This window comes from Cervus canadensis, chromosome 9 (genome assembly GCF_019320065.1).
Source record: "Cervus canadensis isolate Bull #8, Minnesota chromosome 9, ASM1932006v1, whole genome shotgun sequence".
Classification (NCBI taxonomy): domain Eukaryota; kingdom Metazoa; phylum Chordata; class Mammalia; order Artiodactyla; family Cervidae; genus Cervus; species Cervus canadensis.
In genome coordinates, this window is record NC_057394.1 from 4,752,375 (window position 1) to 4,777,175 (window position 24,801).

General features: G+C 46.5%; 1 long non-coding RNA gene across 1 annotated transcript; it reads right to left on the reverse strand.

Annotated features, from left to right (window-relative positions):
- Positions 1-1,966: 1,966 nt before the first annotated feature.
- Positions 1,967-24,787, reverse strand: LOC122447196. Its single transcript, XR_006271162.1, has 4 exons — positions 24,708-24,787; positions 3,603-3,696; positions 2,365-2,433; positions 1,967-2,175 (listed from the first exon to the last, which is right to left on the reverse strand). It is a non-coding gene; the product is annotated as an uncharacterized LOC122447196 (long non-coding RNA).
- Positions 24,788-24,801: the final 14 nt, after the last annotated feature.

Sequence of the window (24,801 nt, forward strand, 5' to 3'; positions counted from 1 at the left end):
ACCAGGCCTGCCGAGGAGCTGGGTGGGCAGGGGGGGAGGGGGGCAGGAGTGGAGGAGGGGGTGAGCAGGGGGGAGGGGTGAGCAGGGAGAGGGGTGAGGAGTGGGGGAGGGGGAGGAGTGGGAGAGGGGTGTGAGGAGGGGAGGGGGTGAGCAGCGGGGGAGGAGGTGAGCAGGGGAGACCGGGTGGGTGAGTAGGGGAAGAGGGGAGGAGTGGGGGAGGGAGTGAGGAGGGGGGAGGGGGAGGAGTGGGTGGTGAGGAGTGGGGGAGGGGTGAGGAGTGGGCGAGCAGGGGGGAGGGGGGGAGAAGGGGGGAGGGGCTGAGCAGGGGGAGGGGGAGGGAGAGAGCAGCAGGAGAGGGGGGGAGGGGTGGGGAGGGGTTGTGAGCAGGGGGCAGGGTGTGAGCAGGGGGAGGGGGTGGTGAGCAGGGGGGAGGGTGGTGAGGGGTGAGGGAGAGGGGGTGAGCAGGGGAGGGGGTGAGGAGTGGGAGAGGGGTGAGGAGTGGGAGAGGGGTGAGGAGTGGGCGAGCAGGGGGGAGGGGGTGAGAAGGGGGAAGGAGTGAGGAGGGGGGAAGGGGAGGAGTGGGGGAGGGATATGAGCAGGGGAGGGGGTGAGCAGCGGGGAAGGAGGTGAGCAGGGGGGACCGAGACCGGGTGAGCAGGGGAAGGCGGGGGGAGTGGGGGAGGGGGTGCAGGGGGGAGGGGGACGGGGCCGTGATGGCGCCTGAGCCCAAGTCCGGGAAGGAGGGGTGGCGCCAGGGTGCGGAGGAGCCCCGGCAGGGACATCAGGGGCTTTTAGGGACTCTGTCATCCATGTCTGCGGGTTAATGATCAGGCGCCCTGATAAACAAGCAAAGGTGGGGGCCTGCAAAGTAAGGTTGGGGGGGCTCCCGTTTCTCGGTCGAGGGGGATCTCTGTTCCTCTTTTCCCGGGCCCCCCGGCGAGGGGTGCAGGGAGATGAAGCCCTGGGCTCCGTATGAGAACTGGGACTTCTCGGGAATTATCAGCCACGTGGGACCGGCTCCTATCACACTTGGTTTCCTTTGGCTGGTGTTTAGTTTTCCTATTTAATACAGGCTTCCTCCATAACCTCGGTGAGGGGAATTGGGGGGGTGCTGGGCTGGGAGGAGACCCCCCCGTGTGTCCCTGCACACAGGCCCAGGGCCGGCTCAGCGGGAATGAGCCTGCACCTGCGGTTAAAAAAAGCCACAGTGCGTCCTAGTCAGCATTTCCCAAACCTCCGGCAAGAGCTGTCATTGAAGGAGGTTGTTCATGGTCTGGGTTCTGCCACTGATAAGAATAAACCTGCTGAAGCCAGTGCAGCTTTTGTCACTGGGGCTCATAGGGGACATTGTTCCAGCACAGGGGGGTCCGGGGGGGACAAGGGGAGACGGGGAAGGAGGACCCCAGGCCACCACTGGCCGTCCAGGCAAAGCTGACCTGGATGACCGAGTCCACAGCAGGAAGAACATCCTTAGCTCTCCCTGTTGGTGGGGGGCAGGGGGCATGCAGAACTTGTCTCCACGGAGCCTTCCGCTCCACGTTCAAGTCAACACTGGAGAGGGAACCGGCAGCCCACTCCAGTGTTCTTGCCTGGAGAATCCCATGGACAGAGAGCCTGGCGGGCTACAGTCCATGGGGTCACAGAGAGTTGGACACGACTGAGTCACACACACACACACACACAAACACACAAACACAGAGTTGCATGGAGAAGGAAATGGCAACCCACTCCAGTATTCTTACCTGGAGAATCCCGTGGACAGAGAGCCTGGCGGGCTCCAGTCCATGGGGTTGCAAAGAGTCGGACACGACTGATCGATTTACACACACACACACACACACACACACACAAAGTCAACACGGAACCCATTAGACAACAGACCTTTGCCAGCCCGGCCGTCACCCTCTCGCTTTATTCCAGTTCTTGGCATAGCATTGACCACTATCCAGTACTGACTCACCCGTTCACTCAGGCATCCATTGGTTTCTTTCCCATCAGTGCCTGCATCTCCCCATGAAATGTCAGCTCCAGGAGAGCAGACCTAGTCTGCACTGCGGGCCATGGCAGGCCCAGAGCACCTGGACGGGGGACCTGGCACGTGTTCAGTAACTACTCCTGCCTGAATCCGATCGTGTCTCTGAGGATGCGTCCCCCAGCAGCAGCGTGGAGCGTGGTCTGGGGGAAGGAAGGAGGGAGCAGAATTGGAGACTGAGACAGGAAGGGAGAAACGCGCGCAGAGGGCGTCCCGGGTCCACTCCCGTGAGGGCTGACATCCATGCTGCGAGGCGGGGCCCGGGTCTGCAGCCGGCAAGGCAGGGTGGTGGTTAAGGCCAGGGTAGGGGCAGTGGGCAGGGGGAGACTCACGTGATGCAAAGGGTGGCCAGTCCAGAGGGGCCAGGAGCAAACAGAAGTGCAAACCAGTGGCCTGGAAGCCTGGGGACAAGGCAAGGGGCAAGTTCAGGCCAGGGCAGCGGATGTCATGTGCCCCCCACCCTCCCCCAAAGAAAAGTGAGTGTTAGTCGTTCAATCATGTCCAACTCTTTGCGACCCCATGGACTGTAGTCCGCCAGGCTCCTCTGTCCATGGGATTTCCCAGGCAAGAATACTGGAGTGCATTGCCATTTCCTCCTCCAGGGGAATCTTTCCCCACCCAGGGATGGAACCTGGGTCTCCCACACTGCAGGCAGATTCTTTACTGTCTGAGCCACTAAAGACATGTGTGGCCAAGAAGATAAAGCCTGAGAATGGGGTCTGGGGTGCAGCAGTGCTCAGTGAGGGACGGGTGGGCCGCGAGACGGTAACAGGGGACAGTGGTGGCAGGTACCCCCACGGTCCCCCAGCCGCTGAAAGTGTTGGTGGCTCCAAGCTCTCTGCTGAGTCCCTCCCTGGGAACCGGCCCAGGTGATGAAAGCCACCCTGTCCCAGTTCACAGTCTGCAGTGACTGGTCCACGGTGGGAGGTGACAAGACAGAGGCGTGGACCCCGGCCTGGCGGCTTGGCTCCAAATGCCGTCTCGGCTCAGGATCCAGTGGGGCTGACAGAGGTCTGCCACAACCACCAAGACAGTTTAGCATCCGCTGCTTGGGGTCACTTCTGCTATCCCTCTAGAGGCCAAGACCCCAAGGTCACGCCTCAGGAAACTTGTCTCACACAAATCTTCCTCTCCACGTCTGTTTCCCAGAGAGCCTGCCGCAAGGAGTGGGTGCCTGGAGCTACCCGAGGACACAGCCTCTGACACAGAATTGGAGAGTGGATCATCCAGCTCCCAGCTGGAAACAAAGCCCCGTCCCTGGAGGCCGGGGAGACCCTGACCGTCCTTGGTTCTGCTGGAGATGGGTGAGTCAGTACTGGATAGTGGTTAAAGCAGAGACGTTACTGATGAACTGGGAGGTAGGTACCCTTGAAACTGAATTGGCCATAACAATGGCGAAGTTGGATAATGGCTACAAGGAGATGTATCTATGTATTCTCTACTTTGTATGTATTTAAATTTTTCCCGTAATAAAAGGTCTTAAAAAAAAAAAAAAAAAACAGAAAGAAAGTAGATATCAATGAAAACCATTTAGGCAGCAAATACAGAAAACCAGAAAAGCAAGACTAACCTTTTCCTCATCTCTCAGCAGCACGATCCGAGGCATTGAAAATACAGTGATAAACAAAACAGGTGAAAATTCTTGCCCTTATGAAGATTAGATTCTAGTGGGGGAAATAGACAATAAACAAAATAATCAGGACAGGAAAACTGTTTCTGAGCACCTTTGTGTTGACCCTGCTTTTTCTCCCCTCCCCTAAGTGCTCAGGTTATAGCTTTGAAAACAACATAACTGGCTCAGGGGTCAAGGCAGCACAATGAAAATATTCTGTCAAAGTACTAGGATCACAGATTACACATACGAGTTCTTCCTTGGCCAAACTGTTATGTACATAAACATAAACCCATAAAGCAGGAATATAGTTCCCTTCTCCTCAAATCTAGTAGTACTTTGTTGGTGTTCAGTCACAGCAGCACGCCAGGCTCCTCTGTCCTCCACCATCTCCTGGAATTTGCTTTAATTCATTTCCATTGAGTGGGTGATGCTATCTAACCATCTCATCCTCTGCCGCCCCCTTCTCATTTGCCGTCAATCTTCCCCAGCATCAGGGTCTTTTCCAGTGATTCGGCTCTGTTCATCAGGTGGCCAAAGTATTGCAGCTTCAGCTTCAGTATCGATCCTTCTAGTGAATATTCAGAGTTGATTTCCTTTAGGATTGACTGGTTTGATCTCCTTGGAGTCCAAGAGACTTTTAAGAATCTTCTCCAGCACCATAGCTCGAATGCATTAATTCTTCAGCACTCAGCCATCTTCATAGTCCAACTCTCACATCCATACATGACTACTGAAAAAAACCATATCTTTGACTATGTGGACCTTTGTCAGCAAAGTGATGTCTCTGTTTTTTAATACGCTGTCTAGGTTTGTCACAGCTTTCCTTCTAAGAACACGCGTCTACAGGGAACCAGAGCCAAATAAGCATTCCACTGGGTTGTCTACAAGATTCAAAGTGACTATAGGCGTTCCACAGCCACAACCCCTGTCCTTCAAGTAGGCTGGGAAGACTGCAGCCTCTTTCTGCAGATATTAAGCAAAAGCTCCACCTGTGTCATCAGCTTTGATTGGGCCGTCTATGCTGAACCAACCGTTGTCATCAGATGAACACGGTCTAAGTCCTCTGCTCCCTTCCCCGGCTGAGGGTGGAGTCCTGCTCAAGGGCTAATCATGCTACACACAGCGGGGTCTGTATTGACAGCTGAGCTGACGGAACTTGATGAGGAGTTTTAAACAATGGAGCAGTGATTTTTCAGTAGGGACGCCACCACTCAGAAGGGAGTTTTAAAGATTTGTGGGAGTATTTCGATTGTCACAGCTATGAAAGGGGAGCTGCTGGCACTGAGGAGGCCGAGCCTGGGATGTCAGACCTCCTGCCCTGAACAGGGTAGTTTGCGTAAGGAGCTAGCTCTCAATCCTGCATAATTTCCATGAATCTCATTAAAAACCAGGCCTGGGGCTTCCCTGCTGGCAAAGTAGGTAAGAATCCGCCTGCTGATGCAGGGGACAAGGGTTCAGTCCCTGGTCCGGGAAGATCCCACATGCCCCCCCGGAGCAACTAAGTCCATACGTCACAACTACTGAGCCTGAATTCTAGAGACCGAACACCACAACGACGATGCCCCAGTACTGAAGCCTTCACACACAGAGCCTGTACTCTGCAAGAGAAGTCTCCGCCGTGAGAAACCCGAGCACCACAACGGAGAGAAGCCCCCATTTCTCGAAACTAGGAAAGCCTTCACTTGGCAATGAAGACCCAGTGCAGTCAAAAGCAAAAAAAAAAATTCAATTAAAAAAAGTTTTAAATTAAAATTTAAAAAATTGAAATTAAAATTTTAACAACGAAAGGAAAAGCATGCCTGACTATGTACTCTACAGCAAGCTGTGTTGTAAAGAGGAGATTTGTTTTCCATAAGATGATCCACATCACAGCAAAGAAAATTATTTTCTCCCTACACTTACAAATAATAAACAAAGCTGAGCTCATTGATAAGATTATCATACTTGCTCATTTTTTTCACTTTAACAGTCTCAGCTGTAACTTGTCTTGACATGTTATCAGCTCAGTTCAATTAAGGATATCCCCCTCATCCTCTTATTTTGTAGCCCTGTAAGAAAAAGACTATGAAGCCCCTCTGAGTTTCTCCCTTGGTTCGCAGGGAAGAAGGGGCCACAGACAATCAAATATGGAAGCCAGGACATCATGGTTACCAGCAGAGAAGGAAAAAGTGCAGCTACAGTCAAAGGTTAGCACATATTTAAAGGGAAGAAAAACTATTAAAAAAAATATTGATAATATGCAGCTTAAAAAAGATTACAGCATTTGGCAAGGAAAACTATTAGGTTTTATGAACAAACCACTGTGCTTGTCCAGGAAAGTAAAACCTCAAGGATCTCTGGTTCATTAAGTTTTTAAACTTAGAATACACGGTATGATCACTTGGCTACTAAAAAGGGATAATTTTTGTCAACACTGGAGTACTTCTAGTTTTCCTAAAACTCGTTTGTAAGCTGTGGCTTTCCCGGTGGTTCAGTGGTAAAGAATCCACCTGCAATGCAGGAGATGCAGGTTCGATCCCTGGGTGGGGAAGGCCCGTGGAGAAGGAAATGGCAACCCACTCCAGTATTCTTGCCTGGAGAATCTGACACGACTTAGCACACAGACACACACACTCAACAGTTTATAAGCTGACACTGGTTTTTAATCAAAGTCCACTCACATCTCTGCTCTTTCCCATAATTTTCTGCTCAGAATGACTTCTGATCATATTTCCCTTACGTCCAAATGATTCGCTAGAAACAGATGCAAGCATCTGACAACTTCATCATGGAGTGTTAGCTTCTACTGATAAGTAACTCATTCCCCTGAAATGTGGTGGCTTAGAACAACATTTATTATCTCACTTTTTTCTGGGTCAGGAGTCCAGGTAGAGCTCAGCTGGTTCTTCTGCCTCAAGGTCTCTGATAAGCCTGCAATTGAGATATCTACTGGGGGACTTGCTTGGCGGTCCACTGCTTAAGACTCTGAGCAACCAATGGAGGGGGCGCGAGCTTGGTCCCTGGTCAGGGAACTAAGAGTCCACATTCCCCGGGGCAACAACTAGAGAAGTCCTGAGCACCCAACTAAGACTCGAGACGGTCAGATAAATAAATATAAAATAAATAAACAACTTCAACCACAAGGTTCTTGGACATTCTGAAGTGTCATTTGCTAAGAGACTGCTTTTGTGAAGACATCTGTGCTAGATTCTTTTTGCATTCTCAAGGAGCTTATCCTTTAGAAGAACTTTGTCTTTTCAGTTTATGCCCTGCTTCTGTGGGCTTCCCTGGTAGCTCAGACAGTAAAGAATCCGCTTCCAATGCAGGAAACCTGGGTTCGATCCCTGGGTCGGGAAGATCCCCTGGAGAAGGGAATGGCAGCCCACTCCAGTATTCCTGCCTGGAGAATTCCATGGACAGAGGAGCCTGGTGGGCTACAGTTCACGGGGTCATGCACAGATTTGGACACGACAGAGTGACTAACACTTTCACTTTCACACTTTCTGTGGAAGCAGAAGTCAGCATTCTCTCAAACATCCGGATCTTACAGGGCAGAAGATACCTACTAAAATGATGACCATATGAGGCAAATGGACAATGTTCCATCAGAGGGCCAAATTACTGCTTCATTCAAAAATATGTATTGGATGTCTTCTGTTGCCAGATCTGTGTTAATTATTGGACACTGTGCTAGAGGCTAGTTACAATTTTCACAGCAAGCTATTATCTGAGTGAAACTAGGTCAGGGAGACAGAGGAATTAAGTAGAACATTTAGCTCCGAAAGTATCAGACACATGACAGACTGGAATCTTGGCAAAGGTTAACAATGACAGCAAAGTCTCCTATTTGACACAGATATGGACACTTTTCCTCTCAACACCCAGCAATGAGCACAGAGGAGCTGTCTTGGGTTGGGTTGCTAGGAGCCGAGCCTGCGAGAGGTTATCCACTCAGGAGGCGTATTCAGAGTGACCTTGGGAGAAGGGTCAGGGTTAGTACTGGAAGTGGGACAGACCAGGAGGAAAAGCTAAGCAAGAATGTATGACTCCCCTGAGATGAGCCCCCAGTGAGGCCCGGGGTAGAGATAGACACAGTCTTGTCCTACCTTGAGGTTATCTATGCCCATGTCACTAGGTCAGGGGCCACGGTCCATGTAGGTTTAGCAACACGAATAGCACTCAGACCTTAATGATAGCATCAACCAGTCAGTCCTAAAGGAAATCAGCCCTGAATGTTTATTGGAAGGACTGATGCTGAAGCTGAAACTCCAACACTTTGGCCACCTGATGTGAACAGCCGACTCACTAGAAGAGACCCTGATGCTGGGAAAGACTGGAGGCAAAAGGAGAAGGGGGAGGCAGAGGATGAGATGGTTGGATGGCATTACCGATTCAATGGGCATGAATTTGAACAAACTCTGGGAGATGGTGAAGGACAGCGAAGCCTGGCGTGCTGCAGTCCACGGGGTTGCAAAGAGTCTGCCGTGACTGAGTCACTGAACAACAATGATGGCAGGCTGGGTAGTGAGGCAGGAGCACAGACCTGCTGAGTGTATTCGAGAGAGAACGGGAAGGGAGGAACCGCACCCAGCGGGTGTAGACAGCTCTTCCGGGAAGCACTGCTGCAAATGGGGCAGAAAATGGACTTGCAGCCAGACAAGTACACAGGATCAAGGGGACTTTTCTTTAAAAAAACATTATTTATTTGGCTGCCCCAGGTGTTTGCTGCAACACTGGGTATCTTTGATTTTTCCAGAATCTTTTTTTTTTTTCAGTTGTAGCATGCAAACTCTTAGTTGTGGCATGTGGGATCTAGTTCCCTGACCAGGAACCAAGCTCTGGCCCCCTGAATTGGGAGCACGAAGTCTCAGTCACTGGACGCCCAGAGAAGTCCCAAGGAGGTCTTTTTTAAATGGAAAAAATGTTTTGTTTTGTTTTGTTTTTTTGCTAATAGGGATGATCTAATAGAGAAGAAACATGATGATGCCAAGAGGAAGGATAGTTTGGAGGACACTGGCAGGTGGGTCCTTTACCGCTGAGCTACCACGGAAGCCCCAGTTCACCTCTGTGAACAGAGGAAAAGACAGACTAAATATAAGGGGGTATATTCACCTGAACAGGAGGGCAGGGGCACCGATGGGAGACTCCAGAGGTTCTCTTCTGATTGCTTTCTGTTTCCCCTGAACTAGAGGAGGAGAGGAGACTGAGGACAGGAAAGGGGGTGGAGGTTTGAGGCGTGCAAGAAAGTGCATGGGATGAGGAGGGGCTTCCCTGGTGGCTCAGCTGGTAAAGAATCCACCTGCAATGCAGGAGACCTGGGTTTGATCCTTGGGTCGGGAAGATCCCCTGGAGAAGAGAAAGGCTACCCACTCCAGTGTTCTGGCCTGGAGCATTCCATGGACTGCAAAGAGTTGGACACGACTGAGTGACTTTCACTTTCACTTTGCTTTCAAGCAACTTGACTGATTCATTTTTGGTTGATGACTTCAGATTGCCTGAAATCATGACTTCTGTTCTTTCCATATCGCAGCATGTCCTTTATTTCTGTTCCATTCCTTTTTTAAAAAAATATATGTATATTAAGTTTTTTTTTTTTTTTTAATGTGGACCATTGTTAAAGTCTTCACTGAATTTGTTACATATTGCTTCTGTTTTTTGTTTTGGCTTTTTGGCCACAAGGCATGTGGGATCTCAGCCCACACCAACCAGGGATTGAGCTGGCACCCCTTCCACTGGAAGGTGAAGTCAACTACTGGGCCACCAGAGAAGTCTCTAAACTGAGTTTTCTGTCTTTCTGTTGGGGTTTGGGAAGGGTGTGCGTGCTAAGTCACTCAGTTGTGTCCGACTCTTTGTGACCGCATGGACTGTAGCCCTCCAGGCTCCTCTGTCCATGGGATTTCCCAGCAAGAATACTGGAGAGGGTTGCCATTTCCTTCTCCAGGGGATCTTCCCAGCCCAGGGATTGAACCCAGGTCTCCTATATTGGCAGGCAGGTTCTTTACCACCAAGCCACCAGGATACTCCCTTGGGAAGGGTATGGAGATTGTTGTTTACGTGTTCACTGGGGTCTCAAACAGTACTTAGCAACTAAACAACTGTGCTTAAAGGAAAAGTCCTATAGTAAGTTCTAACTGGAAATGAGAAGGGAGATTGGGTAGTAGCAATAAAGAAACCTTATTCCCTCTCAATTGGGATAAAGTTTTGCTTTTATTCCAACCCCTAAGTTTTCTAAATAAATGCTCATGAAGGCACACATGGGCAATCCACCCACACACCCTCCCCCATGCCTGCAGAGCTTCGGTGACCAACCACGGAGGCCCACGTTTAAAATAAAATGACTGCGGACTCATTGGTGGTGCCCAGCGTGATATACAGCTTGTTTAAGCAAAAATAATAATGACTTTCCCGGAAGATATAAATGGACTCTACCCATGCATGACTTTGCATTTTAATCCTACCACTATCGAGTGGAACCAACCTTGAGGAAGCCAACTTAAGCCATAGCAAGAAATGTCAGTTATTTAAAAATGAGCTGGAGTCCATACTCATCCAAGCAAATAAGAGAATCATAGACTTAAAGTTCTGAATGGCCTCTCTTTGTTCTGACCTTCAGATATCATGCAGGTGAATCTTTAAAGCGGTGTTGTCTGCCAAACGCCAGGCTTTCAAAGGCCACTGAAGCTGCCAGTCTTATTCAGATCCTTCCTGCCTTTCTCCCTGTCTCCCCAAACACACACCCCATTCAGCAAAACCAGAAAGTGTTGATGAGCCAATAGCATTTGTTTGGGCGGTGCTGCTGATCAGAGAGGTGAAGACTGTTTAAACAAGGCAGGGTTAGTAGGAGAAGGCGTCTTGCAGAGATAATTCCCAGGACGTTGGAGAAAAAATAATCCTTAATTTTTTTTTTGGTAAAAGACAATGAACTTGAAGAAGAACTTGGATCCTCCAAGTTTAGCCCCAAAGTGGAAGTGACCAAGTAGAATGGCTACTAAGACTGTTTCATCCTTCTCTCATCGGTCTACAGGATCTGCTGCAGTGTTGACACATACATTTTTTGTTGGGATTCTGTACCAGCTGAGCCACAAGGGAAGCTCAAGAATACTGGGGTGGGTAGCCTGTCCCTTCTCCAGGGGATCCTCCCAACCCAGGAATTGAACTGGGATCCCCTGCATTGCAGACAGATTCTTTACCAGCTGAGCTATGAGGGAAGCCTGGGTAAATAAACAGAATTATTCAAGGAAAATAGTTCAATAACAATACTGTTCATGTGCTCTGGAATATTATGTAGTGTTTAAAAAACATGTTCAATCTCTATTTTATTGACAGGCTAAAACTCCTAAGACATGTGGTTAAGTCATTTTAAAAAGTAAACAAATAATATATTTGATAAATACAGGAAAACATCTAGAGGTATAAGGAATAAATATAATAGACGTTATCTCTGTGGAAAAAATACCGAGGGAGACAGTCATCCATGTGTGCTGTGTGCTAAGCCGCTTCAGTCACGTCCGACTCTTTGCAACCCTATGGACTGGGGCTTCCCAGGCTCCCCCGTCCATGGGAGGCAAGAACACTGGAGTGGGTTGCCATGCCCTCCTCCAGGGGATCTTCTCAACCCAGGGGTCGAACCTGCGTCTCTTACATCTCTTGCGGTGGCCGGCAAGTGCTTTACCATTTGAATATTTTCAACAAGAGTATATTTTTATATTCAGTCAGTCAGTCAGTTCAGTCGCTCAGTCGTGTCCGACTCTTTGCGACCCAATGAATCGCAGCACGCCAGGCCTCCCTGTCCATCACAAACTCCCGGAGTTTACTCAAACTTATGCCCATCGAGTCGGTGATGCCATCCAGCCATCTCATCCTCTGTCGTCCCCTTCTCCTCCTGCCCCCAATCGCTCCCAGCATCAGGGTCTTTTCCAGTGAGTCAGCTCTTCTCATTTGGTGGCCAAAGTATTGGAGTTTCAGCTTCAGCATCACTCCTTCCAATGAACACCCAGGACTGATCTCCTTTAGGATGGACTGGTTGGATCTCCTTGCAGTCCAAGGGACTCTCAAGAGCCTTCTCTAACACACAGTTCAAAAGCATCAATTTTTCGGCACTCAGCTTTCTTCACAGTCCAACACTTACATCCATACATGACCACTGGAAAAACCATAGCCTTGATCAGACAGACCTTTGTTGGCAAAGTAATGTCTCTTCTTTTTAATATGCTATCTAGGTCGGTCATAGATTTCCTTCCAAGGAGTAAGCGTCTTTTAATTTCAGGGCTGCAATCACTATCTGCAGTGATTTTGGAGCCCAAAAAACTTTGCTGGAGCAGCCGTAAAGAAATACCCCATGTCCAAGGTAAGAGAAACCCAAGTAAGCTGGTAGGTGTTGTGAGAGGGCATCAGAGGGCAGACACACTAAAACCATAATCACAGAAAACTAGCCAATCTGATCACAGGACCATAGCGTGTCTAACTCAATGAAACTAAGCCATGCCGTGTGGGGCCACCCAAGATGGTCAGGTCACGGTGGAGAGGTCTGACAGAATGTGGTCCACTGGAGAAGGAAATGGCAAACCACTTCAGTATTCTTGCCTTGAGAACCCCGTGAACAGTATGAACAGTATATTTTTATATTAGGTGTGTAGAAAAAAGATAAAGCAAATGTGCCAATTATCAACTGATATTTTTCTCTTGTGCACTTATGATAAATTTTCATATTTTACTTATCTTTTAAATGTCCTATTTACATTTCATTTTTAATTTAAAAATTGTAAATTAATCTTTGGTAATTCATATTTTTCCTACTAAGAATACTATTTTTATTGTACTGGCATAGTTATTTTGCTATGATTTCATATAATAAACATGTAAACAAACACACTTAATAAAAATTAACAAAAACTGAACAATACTATCAATGTTTTTCAACCATTTCTTTACTATATATATTTCCATATGAATATTATACACCTATCAGTATTCATGGTGATTTCATTCTATTTCATTGGATATATATTATATGGATATATATCATCATCTTATAACCCCCTTCTTTTTGAGTATGTATACTGTATTCCTGTTTTTAACTATTACAAACAATTCCAAGAAGTATACATTTGAGCTTGATTGGCTTGCATTTTTAAAAAAAATTTAGTAGTGCAAATTATTGTCCAGAAAAGTTGCACTATTTTAAACTTGCAGTGAGCAGGAATACATTTTCCCCTACCAGTAAAATAATTGTTGACATCAGCATTTAAAAAAACCTTCATTATGTGGTAAAAAAATAGAACCATTTACTGTTTAAATGTATGAGTCTTTATAGTTATTAGTGACAATGTTAATATCTATCTTTGATTCTTTAGTGAAGTTCATGCCCTTTCCTTAGTGGGATATTCACTTTTGTTACTGACTTATAAGCTATTTTTATATTTTAAGGCTGTTTGGTCTTTACAATGTGTTGAAATCTTATTTACCAGGTCATTTAATTTTAAACATTGTCTTAAAACTTTCATCATAAGACTCTTTAAATTCTTATTAAACTTTAGAAATATTTTCTCTTACCACTTTTTCCTCAGTCACATTTTGACAGTTTCCCAAAATATACATGTAAGAAAATAAAAATCCTTCAAGCACGAGTACGGTTTCATTTTCTACCTTTAAAATATGTAAAATATGAATAAAAAAGAAAATGTGTGTCTAGGTGCATAAAACATAAAAACATTAAGGCTTTAATTCACCTTATATTTATTGATTTATTTATATGCAAACAGGTAGGACATGAAATTTATTTTTTCCCAAGTGGTTAGTTAGCTAATCATCCCAGTACCAATAAACAAATATCATTTATTGGCTGTTGCATAATACCACCTTCATTATATCCATAGAACACAATTATAAATAAACATGGGCTTGTTTCTGCATTTTTATTCGTTCATTCGTTTATTCACTCAGCCCATCCTGACTGAGCAAACAGTACATTCTGGGCACCGCTTAGGCACGAAGGACTCGGCATAAATGAGATGCACAGGAGCCTTGCCTTTGGGAGCTTCTGCGGAAGTCACAGGCACAACAACGAAGGAACGGTGACCAGCAGGAGGAACATACAGCAGAAGTCAGAGCGCAGCATGGGAAGAGGGGCGGGAGAGAAATCTCACTCAGCACGATCAGACGCGTCCGGGAGGACGGGGGTCTCAGCACACCGGAAAGCAGCAGAGGGAACATGAACGACGCGCAGAGCCCCAAATGTAGTGAGGAAATAAACCTGTGACCGTCTGGGGGTGGAGAAGCAGCCAGTGCAAAGGCCCCGGGGCAGGACGGGGTGGGGAGGGCAGGCCAAGGCAGCTGGACCGAGATAAACCAGCACATGTGCAGAGATTTTTAGAGTGCTGGGGGCCCTTTGCAGCTGTGGATCAAAGTGAAAGTGAAAGTCACTCAGTCGTGTCCGACTCTTTGCGACCCCATGGACTATAGAGTCCATGGAATTCTCCAGGCCAGAATACTGGAGTGGGTAGCCTTTCCCTTCTCCAGGGGAATTCTTCCCAACCCAGAGATGGAACCCAGCTCTCCCGCATTGCGGGCAGATTCTTTACCAGCTGAGTCACAAGGGAAGCCCAAGAATACTGGGGTGGGTAGCCTATCCCTTCTTCAGCGGATCTTCCTGACCCAGGAATTGAACTGGGGTCTCCTGCACTGCAGGCAGATTCTGTACCAACTGAGCTACTAGGGAAGTGGCTGCGGATGAAAGTTCTGTATGTAGGAAGTGTGCTCTGACTCACATCACTTAAACAAGCGCCTTTGTAGCTATGTGGAAAACTGATCACGTGAGCCAGTGACAGGACTAGATTCAAGCTGTGAAGCTAAGCTGGAGCTCACAGGACTTGGTGATTGACTGGACATACAGGAGAGGAAGAGGTATGGCTGGAACAACTGAGGTGGGACGAACTGGAGACGCATGAAGGCTCCCTAAGGAACATCAGCAATCAGGAGTTTGGTTCTGAACAGGTTCCAGTTGAAATTCTTAGGACCTCTCCAAGTGGAAATATTAAGCAGGTGGCTCGATATACAAGTCTGAACCGTGGGGGAAAAGGTCAGGCTGGAAATACAAGTTTGGGAGGGTCAGGAGCATGCAGGTGGTGTGGTATGCAGGGCCTGTGGGATCTCCAGGGCAGACAAGATAATCAGAGGGTCTGGGGGAAGAGACGGAGAATGCAAAGGAATGGCCAGTGGGGGAGAGGGTGCGGTGTCCTGAGACGGAGCCAGGACGGTGTTTTCAGGAGGACGGCAGGATGCGAGTGGTGACTCAAGGTCAGGACTGCAAATGGACGGTTGGGTTCCCTGAGCTCAGGGCCATTAGTGACGGGGACAAAGCTCTTGCCGTAGAGGAGCAGGACTTCCAGCTGAAGAGCTCGGGGCAGAAGGAATAAGGGTGAAGCTATAAGAAACAGAGGCTGTTCGAGAAGTGTGCATAAGCAGGCACTTGCATTTTTTTTCCCCCCATGGAAGTTAATTCAGTATCCTTGCACACTGACAAAGTAACCCAGGAGAAAGAAGAAATTAACCATGCAGGTGAGGGGGATAAAGGCAGGAACGAGACGAAATAAGGGGCTTTTCCTGCTGGCTCAGACAGTAAAGAATCTGCTTGCAATACGGGAGACCTGAGTTCGATCCCTGGGTCAGGAAGATCTCCTGGAGAAGGGACTGACTACCCACTCCAGCATTCTTGCCTGGGAAATCCCACGGACAGAGGAGCCTGAGGGGTTACAGTCCACGGGGTCGCAAAGAGTCGGACATGGCTTAGTGACAAACAACAACAGTTCTTGTTTTATTGGCTACTTTTATAAATATTACACTTACTTTTGATGCTTAATTGCTAGGTCATGTCCTATTCTTTGCAACCCCATGGACAGTAGCCCACCAGGCTCCTCTGTCCATGGGATTTCTCAGGCAAGAATACCAGAGTGGGTTGCCATTTCCTTCTCCAGGGCCTCTTCCCCAACCTATGGCTCGATCCCTTGTGTCCTGCATTGCTGGGGGTTTCTTTACCACTGAGCCACCAGGGAAACCCCAAAAGAAGGATGCAAATAAATAAAGACTCTACAAAAAGCAAAGAAAGCAGATACTATAAGTGAAAGACTTTTAAAAAATATTCTAAAACTGGAGACAACAGAAAATAATGTGACAGATAAACATCAGCTGTATAATGCAAACTGGAACCTGTAACATTTCAGTTGGTACAATTACAGGAAGAACTCTAAAACCACAGCTCTGCAGAGGCGCTGGGGACCTACCTAGTTCAGCCCTTCATCCCGCAGTTGAGGACAGTGAGGGCTGGAGAGCTGCAAAATCTTACTCAAAATCAAACAGAAGCCTGAGAGAGTATCTCCCACCTAGAATGCAGCACTACTTTCATTACATGTTCTTTGAAACATTTATTTGTGAAGGGTATTGTGATGATTTTTTTTTTTTTTTTTTATTGTGATGATTTTTAAACACAGCTGCACATTCTGTGAGTCCTCAGGAAGAGGCCTCTTCCCCTGAAATCTGCACTAACCCTGGTGACTCAATGGTTACAAACAGAATACAGTAGAAGTGATGGCATGGCTTTGGAAGTCACGTTGAGAAAAGGCTTGGGTAGTCTCTGCCTCACTTGTTCTCTTGGGTCACTGACATTGGGGGCACCGAGCTGGCTCGAGGCCCGACGCTGTGCCCAGGCCACAGGTAGGTGATGTAGCTGAGTTTCCAGATGATGCCCCTGGCCATTGAGTCGTGGTCCCCCTTCTGCTTTCTGCCACTGAACCTTCCCAACCGAGCCCCCAGACAACCTGGAGCAGAGACAAGCCACTCCCACTGTTGTTATTCACTCAGTCGTGTCTGACTCTTAACCAACCCATGGGCTGTAGCACACCATGCTTCCCTGTCCTTCACCATCTCCTGGAGTGTGCTCAGACTCAATGTCCCTTGAGTCAGTGATGCCATCCAACCCATCTCGTCCTCTGAGATGGGTTGGATGGCATCTCCCACTGTACACAGAATCTCTGTGCATAATAAAATGGTTCTTTTAGGCCAAAGTTTTGGGGTGGCTTGTTGCAGCAGCATGAAAATGAATACTATTTTTCCTCCACTACTATGGGTTTTTAAATGGAGAGCAAAGAGGAAAAATTTATTCCTAGTCTATTTTATCTTCGAGTCCAACTAAAGCCAAAAGGCTGTACTTGATTCGAGTAGAGAAATGAAATAAAACTTGGTTCTGAATTTTAACTTTCTGCAGCACAGAGGAACAAATTATAAGGCTAGTCCAAGAAGTTTTTCTTTTCTAAATGTCACAAGATTTTCAGATGATAAACACTTGCTTAGCAGCACAGGACTCAAGCAAATATCTTGGCAATTAATCACATGTATACAAGATTTTTTTCCCCCCTGGGGAGAAATTTTCTGTTGTTGTTGAAGAATAGAGCTGTACTTTAAAAGTATTTGAAAGCAAAAGCAAACCAGAGGCTTCTCTGCTCTTAAGTACAATACGACTGATTTACTTTCATAATGTAAACATCTTATTTTTTTTTTTTTTTCTAATTAAGCAAGTAAACAAAGCAGGATGAGGGCTGGTGTTGGTGTCAAGGGTTCTCGGGAGCCCCTGAAATGCCTGATGACAATCCAGCCTGGCAGAGACCTGTGAAACCAAGATACTGTATGAAGTGTTTCTGTCAGTTCCCTATGGCTGCTGTAACCAATTACCTCAAAATTTGTGGTTGAAAACAACAGACCTGGACTTCCCTGGCAGCTCAGCGAAAAAGAATCCGCCTGCCAATGCAGGAGACACAGGTTCGATCCCTGATGTGGGCAGATCCCACATGCAATGGAGTCGCTACAATTATGCACCACAACTATGCAGCCTGTCCTCTAGAGCCTGGAAGCCACAACTCCTGAAGCCTGTGTGCCCTAGACCCTGAGTTCTGCAACAAGAGAAACCCCCGCAATGAGATGCCCCCACTCGCTGCAATTAGAGAAAAGCCCACACTGCAATTAAGGCTCAGCACAGCCAAAAAAAAAAAAAAAAAATTACAAAAAAACCAGAAATAAACCCAGCACAGTATTGTTGCAGTTATGGAGATGGTTACCTTTACTGCTGTGCTCAGTCATGTTCAACCCTTTGGAACCCCAACATAGCCCACCAGACTCCTCTGTGCATGCAATTTTCAGGTAATCCTGGAGTGGGTTGCCTGGTTTCCTGCTCCAGGGGACCTTCCCCACCCAGGGAGTGAACCCAGGTCTCCTGCGTTGGCAGGCGGATTCTTTACCTTCGAGCCATCCACGAAACCCACTGTTTTGGAGGTTAGAAGTCCTAAATTAAGGGGTTGGAATAGCGACATCCTCTCCAGAGCCTCCAGGGGAGACTCTTTCCCTGCCTTGGAGACAGGCTGGGACGAGGACCCTCTGCTTCAGAGCTGCAGTGCCGGCACCTGGACACACCTCTCCTGGAGCTACAAGGTACAAAGAAGCTGTCAGGGACTAAAAATAACCACACATATGCGCAGTTGGGCCAAATTCTGGACAAAAAGATACAGAGTCTAAAAAGCCCAACTGTTACTTCTGCAGAGCCTGGAGCAAAACCCGGTGTGTATCAGTCGTGTCTGACTCTTTGTGACCCTAAGAGCCAGGAGGCTCCTCTGTCCATGGAATTCTCCAGGCAAGAATACTGGAGTGGATAGCCTATCTCTTCTCCAGGGGAATCTTCCCCACCTAGGGATGGAGCCCAGGTCTCCCGCATTGCAGGTGGATTATTTACCAGTGAGCCACCAGGAAGCAAAAGCAGGAGGTGGGGGGAAGCAGCAGGATACACACATGCCCTGTGCACACAACATGACCAGAGGGGAGGGAGCCAGAAGGGGAGCCTGTTACATGTTCTCATTCCCACTGCTGCAGCAAGTGCCCCAATAAAGCCTTGTCGGAATTTCTTGTCTGTCCTCTGATCAGTTTCCGTTGATTAAGGAGGCCAAGAACCCTGATTGGCAACACTTCTTCCCACTCCTAGTGGTGATCCTCAGGATTGCTTAGTTTGAGGCTTCATCACTGCAGTCTCTGCCTCAGTCTTCATGTGACCTTGTCCTCTCTGTGTCTGTCACCATCCTCTTCTTATAAGGGCGCCCATCATGCTGGATTCAGGGTCCCCTCCTCCAGTTTGATCTCATCTTGATTATATCTGTAAAGATGCTATTTTCAAATAACATCACATTCACCCATAGGGGGTTGGGGTTAGAGCTTGAATATATGTTTGTGGGGGACACAATTCAACTGATAACAGTGTCCTAAACAGAAATCTAAATAAAGGGCTGTGATTGTGGGGGAGATGGGATGATTAACTGCAGGGATCCCAGGGCCACTTCTTTTTAAGAAGTCAAGTGCTCAGTTGCTTAGTCGTGTCCAACTCTTTGTGACCCCATGGACTACAGCCCACCAGGCTCCTCTGTCCTTGGGATTTTCCAGGCAAGAATACTGGACTGGGTTGCCATTTCCTCCTCCCTTTGGAGTCAAGAACCTGGATTTAAATACTGACCAGCTGTGAAGCTGTGCAAAAGCCCTTTCTCCTCTCCGGTCTCCCAATACTTATCCGTGAGCAGGGATTAGCCAAGGCAAATGCAGTCACAGACCAGCAACCAGGCATCACCCAGTGAGGAATGCTGACACTCAGGCCCCACCCTGGACCAACTGAGCCAGAATGTGCTTTTAAGCTGGAGCCCCAGCTGCTTCCAGCGCGCCTTAACGCTTGAGGAGCACTTAGCACAGTTCCTGAGGCATGATGGTTTGCCAATAAATGCTAATCCCCCCTGCCTATAAACCCCACAAAGGCACTTACATAAAATGGCTGAGTTTACATTTAATTTAATAACTGAAGACTAAAATGAAAGAAAGGAGGAGGGAAGGCCATTCTTAAAATGTCTCATTACAAAAAAAAAAAAAAATGGCTAACTAGGAACAGGCTGGTACTGAAACACTAATTTCTGGAACTCTTTGGTATATGTCAACTTTTTTTTTTTTTTTTTTAAAGAAAAGATTGCTCACACTACATGGGGAAAAGAAACCTAGATATGAGTCACAGCTCACTCACATTTTTTTAAGGCTGTATTATCTGAAAGAAATAGGTGAATTCCTAGGTTACTGGTATATGATTCCTGTGGGAGTTAAAACAATTAAGTGTAAAAACAAAACAAAAAGCTTGGAACTCATGTCTCCATCCCTCAGAACGAGAAAAGAGCTGCATAAACTGAAAGCGTGAAAGTGTTAGTCGCTCAGTCATGTCCGACTCTGTGCAACCCCATAGACTGTAGCCCACTAGGCTCCTCTGTCCATGGGATTGTCCAGGCAAGAGGACTGGAGTGGGTTGCCATTTCCTTCTCCAGGGGATCTTCCTGACCCAGGAATCAAACCCAGGTTTCCTGCACTGTAAGCAGATTCTTTACCGTCTGAGCTACCAGCGAAGACCTGCACAAACTGAAAGTCAATGAATTTTCTTAGCTCCATCAGAGAATTGAGGTCCTGGGATAAGCCAACACCCTGAAAACTACAGACAGGTGAGGACTGAGAAAACAGGACTGCACAGCAGAAGCTCTGGGACCAGGAGCAGGGCTTTTGTGGTTCCCACAGCACACTGCTGGACACTGACAAAGGGCTAACAGATTAAGCAAGGATCCCCCACATTTTCATGGATTTTATCTCCAGCACCCCCATCAGGTTCTCATGGTGGAGATGGGAGAAAAATCCCCTTGTTTGGCTTGTGGGTGAGGTAGTAGCCATTTCAAAATATGTCATGACAGAAGTTTAACCAAGGTTTGACTAACACACATTTGCTCCCATTGATCAGTGGGGACAAAATAGTTCAGCTCATTTAAGAGATAAAGCATGGAAATTTGGAGGGTCTGTGTCTGGCCTTTTCATAAGTAATCAAGGTACTCCTATAAGTCTCATTTAGTCTTACGGGGGAGATGGGTTCCTTGCAGTGAGCTTTTTCTCCAAACACCAAGTATGAGAAATCTCTTAATTGTCACTGTTTTCCAGGAGTATGGGATTCAGATTAACAGTCAGCACCATTAACAGTAAGGGCTTCCAAGGGCAATCTAAGATTCTTCACTATTTCTTCTCTGACTCTTCTTTATGTAGATCTGAGTTTCTGACCCTTATCCTTTTCCTTCTCTCTGATGAACTGTTAAAACTGTTTCTTGCAAGGCAGGTCTACTTTTGCTTCTCTGAGAAGATCTGTATTTCTCTTTTACTTTTGAAGGATAACTGTGCTGGATACAAAATTCTAGGTCACCTTTTTTTTTTTCCTTTCAAGACTCTGAATATGTCACCCCACTGTCTTCTACTATGCATGGTTTCTGGTAAGAAGTCTGATATGATGCTGACCTTTGTTTCTCTCCGTCTAAGTTCATGGAGTGTGCAATGCTGAAACTTTGATAAAGTGGACAACTGATGTGTGTGTGTCCCTCGTTGCTTCAGTGCATCCTCAAAGACAGTTCCCAGTAATTTAAGTGGCTTTGATCCACTTTTCTTTTCCACAAACAGTTGCTGATGGAGTGCCTCCAAGAGAAGCATGTGGGGTGCTCACTAAAAATGCAGACTCTTGGGTCCAAGCACTCTATGAGAATCTCTGGGGAAAGGACACAGGATTTTGTATTAAAAACAAATCTCTAGGTGGTAAAACCATTGCTTCATAGTTACACATTTTATGTCTCATATCATTATTTAAGAGTGCTATTTTATGCTTTTGTATATATTTAGATTTCAATCCATCTTAATTTTCTTTCTGTTATGATGCAAAGGGATTCCTTAGTGGTTCAGATGGTAAAGAATCTGCCTGCCATGTGAGAGACCTAGGTTCGATCCCTGGGTTGGGAAGATCTCCTGGAGGAGGGCATGGCAACCCACTCCAGTATTCTTGCCTGGAGAATCCCCATTGACAGAGGAGCCTGGCAGGCTACAGTCCATGGGGTCACAAACAGTAAGAAATGACTGTGTGACTAAGCACAGCACATGATGCAAAACTCTAAATTAACTGTATTTTTAAGGTTTTTACTTTAATTATGCCAGCAGCATTTATTAATAACCCATTTTTTCCCACTAAATTAAAGCATCACCTTTATGATAGATGGTGGAGTTTCTCACAGTTTTTAAAGACACATTCCTTTATTCTTTTTGTAAAATATCACGCACTAATCAAAGGATTCATGACATGCAGAAAAATAAGGTTAAGTTTAAAAAACCCAGCTGTCTTAGATTGAATAGTATCCCTCCAAAATTCATGTCAACCTGGATTTGTGAACTTATTTGGAAATGGGATCTTTGCAGATTAACTTGCATTAAGATCAGACCATACAGGATTAGGGTGGGTCCTAATGAAAAGAATTAGTATCTACATAAGAAGGGAACCTGGGCTTCCCAGGTGGTACAGTGGTAAAGAATCGGCCTGCCAATGCAGGAAACACAAGAGACACAGGTTCAATTTCTGGGTCAGAAAGATCCCCTGGAGAAGGAAATGGCACCCACTCCAGTATTGTTGCCTGGGAAATCCCATGGACAGAGGAGCCTGGTGGGCTACAGGCCATGGAGTCGTGAAGAGTCGGACACAACTGAGCACACATGAATAAGAAAAGAACAGATGCACAGTGAATGCCATGTGAAGACAGAGACTGAGATTGAAAAGCCAAAGAAAGAGAGAATGCAACTACCACAAACTAAGACAGAGGCATGGAATATGGTCTCCCTCCAAGCCTCCCAAAGAACCAATCTTGCCGACACCTTGAGTTTGGACGGCTGGACCCCAGAGTTGCAAGTGATTAAGTTTCTGTTGCTTTGTGCAACCAGTCTGACTGTGGTACTCTAGGAAACCAATATATCAACTACCAAGAAATAACTAACTTTAACATCAAATGGCCCTCATTCCAGATATGTTCAGTTCAGTTGCAGCACACCAGGCTTCCCTGTCCTTCACCAACTCCTGGAGCTTACTCAAACTCATGTCCATCGAGTTGGTGATGCCATCCAATCATCATCCTGTGTTGTACCCTTCTCCTCCTGCCTTCAATCAATTCCAGCATCAGGGTCTTTTCCAAGTCAGTACTTCGAATCCAGTGGCCAAAGTATTGGAGCTTCAGCATCAGTTCTTCCAACGAATATTCAGAGCTGATTTTCCTTTAGGATTGACTGGTTTGATCTCCTGCAGTCCAAGGGCCTCTTAAGAATCTTCTCCAACACCACAGTTCAAAGCATCAATTCTCTGGCACTCAGCTTCTCTTTGTGGTCCAAATTTCACATCCCATACATGACTACTGGAAAAACCATAGCTTTGACTAGACGAACCTTTGTCAGCAAAGTAATGTGGCATTTAGCATGATGTACTCTGCATACAAGTTAAACAAGCAGGCTGACAATACACAGCCTTGGCGTACTCCTTTCCCAATTTGGAACCAGTCCATTGTTCCATGTCCAGTTCTAATTATTGCTTCTTGATCTGTGTATAGATTTCTTAGGAGGCAGGTAAAGTGGTTTGGTATTCCCATCTGTTTAAGAATTTTCCAGTTTGTTGTGATTCACAACATGTAATAACCTTTGCCTAAGTCAAAGGCTTTGGCATAGTCCATAAAGCAGAAGTAAATGTTTTTTTGGAACTCTCTTGCTTTTTCTATGATCCAACAGATATTGGCAATTTGATCTCTGGTTCCTCTGCCTTTTCTAAATCCAGCTTGAACATCTGGAAGTTCTCGGTTCAAGTACTGTTGAAGTCTTGCTTGGAGAATTATATGTAAGCACGAAGTGTAGTGTGAAAGTGTTAGTCACTCAGTTATGTCCAACTCTTTGAGACCCTATGGACTGTAGCCTGCTAGGCTCCTCTGTCCATGGGATTTTCCAGGCAAGAATACTGGAGTGGGTTGCCATTTCCTACTCAAGGGGATCTTCCTAACCTGGGGATTGAACCTGGGTCTCCTACACTGCAGGCAGATTCTTTACTGTCTGAGCCATCAGGCAAGCCCATAATATGTATACACATATTATACATGTAATAGACTGAGAGAAATATTTCCAGTACAAGGTAATTCTGTACACTCTATATTATTAAATGTTATTTTACTTGAATCTATCTTTAAAAAAAAGGGGGGAGGGAGGTGGGCAGGGGGTTCAAGATGGGGAACATATGTACACTCATGGTGGATTCAAGTCAATGTATGGCAAAACCAATACAAAGTTGTAAAGTAAAATAAGTAAATTAATTAATTTTAAAAAAAATAAAGAAAAAAACTGGATTTGTACTATTAGTCTGCTGATGGTTTTTCCTATTTCTGTGCTAACAGGTTGGTGTTTAATTTTTTTTATTATTACTCCTTTTTTTAAGGGTTTTCTTGATCATTCACAACTGTGTGATCCTCTACACAAAATTTAAAATTAGTTACTTTTAAGTCACCCTCGAGAGAATCTGGGATTCTGTTGTCAATCGTGCTAATTTTCAAATTTGACTTGGGAAGAATTGGCCTATTTTTGGTACTGACTTCTCATCCAAAGATCTCGCACGTTTTTTTCATTTACTCAAGTCTTGTTTTCACCAAGAGTGATGGATTTATTTCATCACCAGGATCTTCTAACTCCTTAAACTTTATTCCTAACTACTTTACAGTTTTTGATGCCATTGCAAAATAATTTCCTTTTTAATAGGTTATTACTTGTTCAAAAGGAAAACTGCTAATTTTCCCTCTGCTTATCTGTCGAGAGTTTTAAGCCTCTTACTAAATTCAGTTTTGATGGAGACATCTGAGTTTTTGCACTTGGCCTTTGAACCGCTGCATTAACCCCTGGCTTTCCTGTATCCCAGCCTTCTTGCCAGCCAGTGAGCTGCACAACCGCGTCATAAAGTGGGGCGTCGCCAGGCACAGCACCAGAGAGCTCAGCTCAGAGGAAAGTGGTCTATACCCAGGGTCACTGACACCACTTTGGCCTGCTTGACGAAATCAGCTCCTAAGAAATAACGCCGTCAGTCAGTTCGTACTGAGGCACCTTTCACCTGAGCCAAAAGCTGACGAGCCCAAGATCACGACAGTAGCATCTTACCAGGAAGCAAACACGCGCTGGAGCAGAGGCCAGGAGGTCGGCCTCCCGCGCGGCGGGCCGGCGGAAAGAGCCGAGCGCGCTCGGAAGCTGCGGC